Genomic DNA, 8,033 nt, shown 5'->3' on the forward strand with positions numbered 1-8,033 from the left:
TCAAAGCCAGCCTGGGCTGGGAAGCCAATGAGACTCTTATGCCTACTTAACCACAAGAAAATCGGAAGTGGCTCTTTGGCTCATGTGGTACAGTACTAACCCCTAGTCCAAGAGTTCAAGCACCGTAACTGTGAAAAGTTAAAAAAAAATTCTGGATAAACTTTTGTGATCCCCTTTTCCTTTGTAGATCAGATTCTACCGGCCTAGAGCTTTGGGATACTTAAGAACCACTATGGTATCAGAAGCCATAGCTGCTACACACACTGCAGAAGCAGTGAGGTTAGTTAAGGGTCCAATAGAACCTTTGGTGTTTATGAGACATATGGGAAAGTGGGAAAAATAAAATTACCCTTTAAATGGGAATTTTAAAGTGTCCTTTGCTTTTTGAAGTTAATGACTGTAGTCATAATGAACATATAACTGCCAGGAATACAAAGTATGACATGCTCAGTCAGGTTCCCTCACAATGTATCAGGCTTTGTATAATACCATGGAAGAGAGTGATAGGTAAAACTACAGCTCTAGTCTCCCATTTGCTTCAGAAATAGTCCATGTGGATCATCTCAGTAGATGCAGAGAAATCCCTTCAAAATTTCCAACATCATTAATAGAAATAACATAACAAAAAATAATAAAGCCCATATATGACAAAACCACAGCAAACGCCATAAGGACTGGTCATGAACAATTTGCTCTAAAATCCGCGAGAAATCCAGGTAGTCCATTCTCTGTACTTCTCTTCAGTGTAGATCTGGAAATGCTAGCCAGAGCAATAAGACAAGAAAAAGATACAATTCTGATTCACATAAGGAAGGCAGAATCAAGCCATCCGTATAGCAGATACCCTAATGCATGATATCTAAAGGAAACAAGGACTCCATCTCCAAGCTCCTAGAGTTGACTGAAAACTGTTATAGTAGCTGGTTACAAAAATTACCTCACACAGATCAATGGGACTGGAGGAATGGAGGGGCGGGGGCCGCGGGTGGTCAGGCAAGGCACGGCTCGGGGCCTGGCCTGGCCTCCAGGATGGAGGAGGGCGGAGCGGCGGTGGCCTCAACCGGAGAGGCCGAACTGAACTGGTTCCGCCTCAGCGTGTCCAGCGAGAGGATGGAGTCTGAGCTGGAGGCGCGCGGCGAGGGTCAGCGCGGCTCCTGGAGGCGCCGCGATGACGGCGGCTGCCCCACAACCGTCTGGCGTCGCTGCCCCTCGGCCCGATCTGCTGGCGCTGAGCGGCCTGCGCATGCTGCTGGCCTGCCACAACCGGCTCGGAGGGCCCGGCACGCTGCCCAAGGGCCTGGCGCGCTCTCCGCCCTGCCGCAGCCTCCAGGTGCTCAACCTCAGCAGCCATGGCTTCCAGGAGCTGCCGCCAAAGCTGCTGGGGCTGCGCACGCTGCACACCCTCAGCCTGGGCGGCAACCGGCTGCGGAGCATCCCGGCCGAGATCGAGAACTTGCAGAGTTTAGCGTGTTTATATCTTGGAGGAAACTTCATCCAAGGAGTCCCAGCAGAATGAGCAAAATCTGCCTTGTCTGAACTACTTGGTATTGCGTGACAACAAAATCCAAAGTGTGCCTCCTCAGCGTTCCCAGTTGCATTCCCTTCGTTCCCTCAGTCTTCCAGTAGCTTGCTGACATGCCTGCCTCGGAAGATCCTCACCCTTATTCATTTGGAGGAGCTGAGTTCACCAGGAAATCCATTGGTTGTTCATTTTGTTAGGGATTTAACCTTTGCCCAACCCACTCTCCTGGAATTGGCTGCATGGACCACTGAGGTCCGCAATATTTCTCTGACGTCCCCTGTGATTTTCCTGAGAATCTTCTTAGATACTTGAGTTCAGCTAGCAATTGCCCAAACCCAAAATGTGGAGGAGTCGACTTTGACTGCGGTGTCAGGCAGATCACGTTTGTGGACTTCTGTGGGAAGTACCGCCTTCCGCTCATGCACTACTTGTGCTCTCCTGAGTGCTCCTCCCCCTGCAGCTCTGCCTCGCACAGCTCCACATCCCAGAGCGAGTCCCACTCCGAGGATGAAGCCAGCGGAGCGCACACCGAATGCACAAAGTTCTCCTTGGTTGAGCACAACCGAGGGGCTTCTGAGAGACAGCTTGTAATTGACTAGAAACCTTGTTGCCCTCATCAAGGAAAGTACGGGATAGAAGAGTTCATATTCCATCTGCCTGTCCAGCAAGAATGAATCCACTTCCGTGCTTAGACTTTACTCCGAATGGCAGTTTGCAGTGTTCACAACAGGATGGTACATTCTCAGCAGCCATGGACCAGCGGCTGCTGCTGCTGCTGCTGATAGGAGAAGTGAGGAGTTATCAAGGTGTGATTATTACAGAGCTGCCTTTGGCAGTGAGTTGAGCACTATACCACAGAAGAAGCCTTCTCCTTATACTACCCCTGTTTTTATATAACAGACCCATCTATTCATATGAGCCCACAGGTAGTTGCATAGGACTTAATTAGGCCTTTCTGATCAAAGAACCACTACAGTAAAGAATATAACTTTTAAGTAGGACATTGGAACTTTTTATTTGTATTGTTTTATATGATTATTAATCTTTATAGCCTAGCAATGACTAAAGAGCCTTAATCATTCCAGTGACATGGAATTTTATGCAAAGAATAATGCCAGAACAACCTAGAACCTGACATTATGCAGAACCCTTTAAAATGTGCTCTATCAACTCAGTGAATCACACCAAGCCCATGCCTTCTTAACTCCTGTTTTGGTTTCAACATAGCAGTGATCCCTCTTTCAATTTATTTTTTCTTAAACTATCTTTAAATAGTTGGTCAAAGAGGTTTCAATCTACATGTCAGTTTACAAGTACATTGCAACAGTGATGCTGCTTAAACCAGTCACTTTATACATAATGGGAGACCACAATCTTGATTAGTCTGTTTATCATGAGGCAGAATAGTATATTTTGACAGAAAATTGTAGAGGACACACTTATTTGTGAGTGAGAAAGGCTAGAATTTCTAACAATAAAATATGACCCCTTTGCCTGTGCTATAAACTAAACTGTAAATTTGCAACATTTCCAAGAAAACTAAGGTGGTTAGATAAACAAGACAAGAGGGGCAATTACATTCATACAATGTCTAAAACTAGTTTAACATTGGAACAATTTGAAACTAAAGCATTGATAAGTAGCAAAAGATACTAAGCTTATTCTATCTCTAAATTGTAGAATAATTGTTTTTGAATTTTTATTGGCTAGTTTAATAATGTGCAATAGAATTAATTGAACAGTAGTACACTGTAAGTTCATGTAAAGTATAACAACACACATGATAATCATTAGATTAGAAGTTATAATGACATCATAAATCCTAATTTACAGGTCAGATTGCATTAGAATGCCAGGTGACTTCTTATGGCATACCATTTTGTCTTATAATGATATTTGTGGGGCATTCCCGCCTGGATGCCTTGCTTCATTATGAGGCTGTTCTAGCTTGCCCTGCCTCTTTTCCCAGCCTCTGAGCTGTGTGAGCCAAGATAGCCACTGGTGGTGAACCCAGAGCTGGTCATGGGGGCTGTGACATAGATATAGGCCGCCCCTTAGGGAGGTCCCTCAGAGCTCCACCCTGACGGACAGCTCAGGCATCAAATCACAGCCCCTATGTAGGTGCATGTACCCCTCCCCTTCCGCCGCCCTCTGACCCATGTAAAAGAACAGCTCATTGCTGCCATCAAATGAATCTTAGCGCTGACTGGCTCCTAGGCTGTCTGTGTGTCTTTCGTGGAGAGGGGGCCTGGGTGGCAGTCTGTCAGCCCTCTTTTCCTCTTCTTGGCTCGTCAGGGTGGGGTGTGTTTTCCCATTGCTCCTGCAGGACAGGAGAGCCTGGAAGGCTAAAAACCCCTGACATCTTGGAGCCCAATGTGGGGCTTGAAGCATGAGAAGGTGAAACTATCAGCAGGCCAGGCTAATTGGATTCTGAGGTGAGGGTACCCAAAGAGATGGTGCAGGTACAAACTCAGCATGACAACCAAGTGCTCAAAGCACTGAGCTTCATGCTACAAAACATAGGTTTGGCGGTGTCAGACTCCCAGACCAAGAGGGTCTGGAAAGCATTGAAACACACCGTGATCTGGCTGGCAGCTGCTGGCCTTTTCACCCTGGCTGCTTGGGAGGGGGTCAGCCCTCCTGCTGCTCAGGAGGACAGAAGCTAAAAGCCTCATTCCAATGGGCCCTGGAAATAGAAATAACCATAATCGTAGTAGAAATGCCATGGTAACTGTTGGGTTGGGTTTACTTTTGATTGAGTACTGGATTGTTTTAGCCCACTCAAGCTTGCTTAGTGGTAATGGGAAAACATGGTCGCAATTGTTAAAATAAAGTTGATAGTAGGTCACAATATTCTGCTTCTGTAAATGGCTTGCTTAACCCATTTGTGACTGGCTCTATCCCCTGCACTAACCCCCTGCATCAGTGCTACGTGACCACCTGTTGTCAATTCCTGATATTGAGGCCAGTTCCTGATATCAAAGCCAAAATAGATAACTGAAGGGGGAGATAGCCAATAGAAATAGGACAAGACTTGCTTGCTAAATGTCATCCAATCAAGTATCGGCCAAGTTGGAAATATCCTACCCCTGTTGTAATCACAATAAAAACCCTGCCTATCTGAGGGTCGAGGCTCTCAATCCAGATCCACTGTGTTGGTGATGGTTGGGAGTCCAGACTCAAGCTTGCAATAAAGACTCTCATGTGTTTGCATTGGTATCAGCTCCTTGGTGGTCTTTGGGGACCAGAAATCTTGCATAACAACACCTGTGACACGGGCATCATGAGACCAACACTCCTCTTCCCATGTAAGTCATGGTCACGTCAGGAAGAGCTTTGCAAAACACCATGGACCACGAGGCAACATTCAGAATCAGGACTCAGTGGCTGGACAACCCCTGTGGAGAGTCAGGACTCAGAGAACCACTTGTCTCCACAGGTGGCCCTCAGGTGGCAATGGGCCAGTGTCTGAGTTAGCTCAGCCCTCTTGGCGGGAGGAGACCTAGGGTCAGGGCTGTTTATTTTAGACCATCATGACCCTTTGTTTCATCATACCACAAAGAGAGGTTTTTAGGTTGGACCATTCCACAAATATTTATAGAGCACCTTCTAGCAGTTGGGCATTGTTCTGATTTCTGCCAACACCAGAAGAACAAATAGATATTGTTCCCACTCAGACGGGGCCCATAATGAAAGAGAGAAAGACATTAAAAAGGCAACAGCAGCCACAGCACAGCAGCCGCAGCAAATAACCATCACACCAAGAACTCAGAGCTGTGACAAGAGCCAGGCATGTGAAGAGGGCTGGCAGTAGGAGGAACTGGCTCTGAGGCTGTGGCCTACTCACAGGGACTAGAAACTTCTGGGAAAAGAACATCCCTTTGAAGGGAGGATTGCAGCAAGTGTGATCCATGATGAAACCAGAAGGAACGGCCAAGTCCTTGTCCTTCAGAGCTCTGCAGGTCATGAGGAGGCATGCATTTTACCTGCCACAGAGTGGCATCTATGTGGTACTGAAAGGCCATGTGGTGGCCTGGCCATGTGTGCAGAATGGTTGGAGCCAGCAAGGTAGCACTGGCTGTCACTAGGTGTGCTGGCTGTGAGTGGAAGGGCACAGCTGGGAGGATCTTGGCTAAGGCTAGATGTGCAAAAGAAGGGGGAGGTGGGACATTGCCAGACCTCAGCATCTGGGAAGAAATCCCAGGTCCTGAGGGGACAGGAGATGGGCATTGTTTGAGTTTTCTAGAACAGGTACTACACCCCTAGGGCTCAGACATGGAGAGGTATTCTTTCACCATTCATTCAGTGATCTAGAAATTGAAAATCTGCATGAAGAGGCCTGACTCCCTATTGCCTGTATCTTCTCATAGTGCTCTCCTGTGTCTCGGTCACATGGTGGGTGATCTCCCGTGTCTCTGTCATGTGGTTGGTGATCTCCTGTATCTCTGTCACATGGTTGGTCATCTCTCATGTCTCTGTCAAATGGTTGGTGCTCCCCTGTGTCTCTGTCATGTGGTTGGTGATCTCCTGTATCTCTGTCATATGGTTGGTCATCTCTCATGTCTCTGTCACATGGTTGGTGCTCCCCTGTGTCTCTGTCATGTGGTCTTGCTGTCTCTGTCATGAGGACCGCTCCCATGTGTCTGTTCTCATATGGTCACCTTTTCATAGACACCGGTCACTTTGCATTAGGAGTCTTCTCTCCTGTAGCATGAGCTCAGTTTAGCTAGTTTTACCCGTGCTGATCCTCTCTAAAAAGAATGGCACCTCTGGAAGATGCTGTGGTTAGGGATTCAGTGTGTCTGTCTTGAGGATGAGGGTGGGAGTGATTGATTCAACCCATGCTGGCCTGACTTGCAGAAAGACCAGCAGTTGAAGCTCAGAAGAGGTCATAGTATAGATACAGGATGGAAATGGAAGATATCCCCTAGGGAGAAAAAGTCAGGAACAAGGTGAGGGGTCTGGGACATAGCCTCAGGAGCCCCAAGGGCCAAGAGACTTGTGATGTTGACAGAAAAGAGAAGCATGACAAACATCTAAGCATATCTATGTACTAGCACTCTCTGCCTGACCCTGGCTGGGACTGAAGAGATGGTATCCATAAAGAATGATTAAGAGTGATTCAGGCTCTTGGTATTTTTTTTTTTTTTTTTTGGTCAGTCCTGGGGCTTGGACTCAGGGCCTGAGCCCTGTCCCTGGCTTCTTTTTGCTCAAGGCTAGCACTCTGCCACTTGAGCCACAGCTCCACTTCTGGCCATTTTCTGTATATGTGGTGCTGGGGAATCGAACCCAGGGCCCCATGTATATGAGGCAGGCACTCTTGCCACTAGGCCATATCCCCAGCCCCAGGCTCTTGGTATTTTAAAACTTCCATTACTGTTCTTCTAAAGCAAACACCCCTTTTCCAATGGGGAAACACTTAATGCTGTGTTGGGGTCCATCTTTCTCGCCTTGATGGAAGGGGCTTGATGCACCTCCCCCAGCCCTGGGGAATGCAGCCCTGCTACCCCTGCTAGATTGGAATCCAGAGAAACCGGTTGGGCCAAGAGCCCTCCAACCTGCCAGCCAGCCCTTGGGAGTCAGGTGACAGCTCATGGCCTATCGGAATCCTGGCCAACCCCCTTCCTTCGGAATCATCTCCCCTTGTCCTTCTCTCAATAAAGTTAGTTCGCTCTCAGAAGCCTACTCCGTGGTCTATGTACGCTAGCTCCCAGGGAAGGATAGCGGTCACATTACCACGTAGATCGCACGCACGCCAGGCCGGAGTGACCCCTACGTCCCACTCTAACTTACCTGCAGGCCGAGGGTTAGGGGAGAGGATGATACGGAGGGTAATAAGAGAGAAAGAAATAAGCATCTGAGCCAGGTCAGAGAAAACACCCCAACAATGCTGTATTTTGGGCTTGCAGTTTTCATCTGTCCATGGTCCCCATGGGTGTTGGCCGGTCTTGCTGGCAGGCATCTGGCGGATAAGGCAGAACACTGTGTATTGCACTGGTCATCGTGGAGATGCAGAACCGAATGAGAATGGAGAGCTGTACGCAGACCAGGATGAGGGGCAAGTTTCCATGATGTATGCCCCCTAGGGAGACCCCCTTCTCAAACAGAACCGTGTGATTACTCAGTGTTTTGATTGTGGTGGTATAGGGTACAGAGGCAGGGGATGAGGGCACACCCCTCACCCAGTAGCTCAGTTCCTCCAGTGTACTCTCCAGGGCCTGTGCTGGCTGGTTTCTCATTCTGTTGTGAATGAGGATCAGGAAGCACAGGGTTAAGGGATTCATCCCCATCATATGTCTCCCGCAAACATGGGCTTCAACATGGTTTGTCTGTGCACTTTGGGGAGCTTGCCTGTCACCTTGGTGAGGGCCAGGGCTGTGGTAAGGCCAGAGGCTCATGGAGTCCAAGGCAGCAGAGAACAGCAGGTGTCCAGGCTGTGGCTCCTAGAAGGGAACTTTCAGATCTTTACCTGAAAGCACCAGGAACGAGCCAGAAATGGCACTGCTGGTGA

At 48.2% G+C, this 8,033-nt stretch overlaps 1 pseudogene; it reads left to right on the forward strand.

Moving 5' to 3' along the window:
• Nucleotides 1-1,029: 1,029 nt before the first annotated feature.
• Nucleotides 1,030-2,078, forward strand: LOC125344612 (annotated as a pseudogene).
• The last annotated feature ends 5,955 nt before the right edge of the window (nt 2,079-8,033 follow it).

Source organism: Perognathus longimembris, unplaced genomic scaffold (assembly GCF_023159225.1).
Source record: "Perognathus longimembris pacificus isolate PPM17 unplaced genomic scaffold, ASM2315922v1 HiC_scaffold_169, whole genome shotgun sequence".
In the NCBI taxonomy this organism is placed as follows: Eukaryota; Metazoa; Chordata; class Mammalia; order Rodentia; family Heteromyidae; genus Perognathus; species Perognathus longimembris.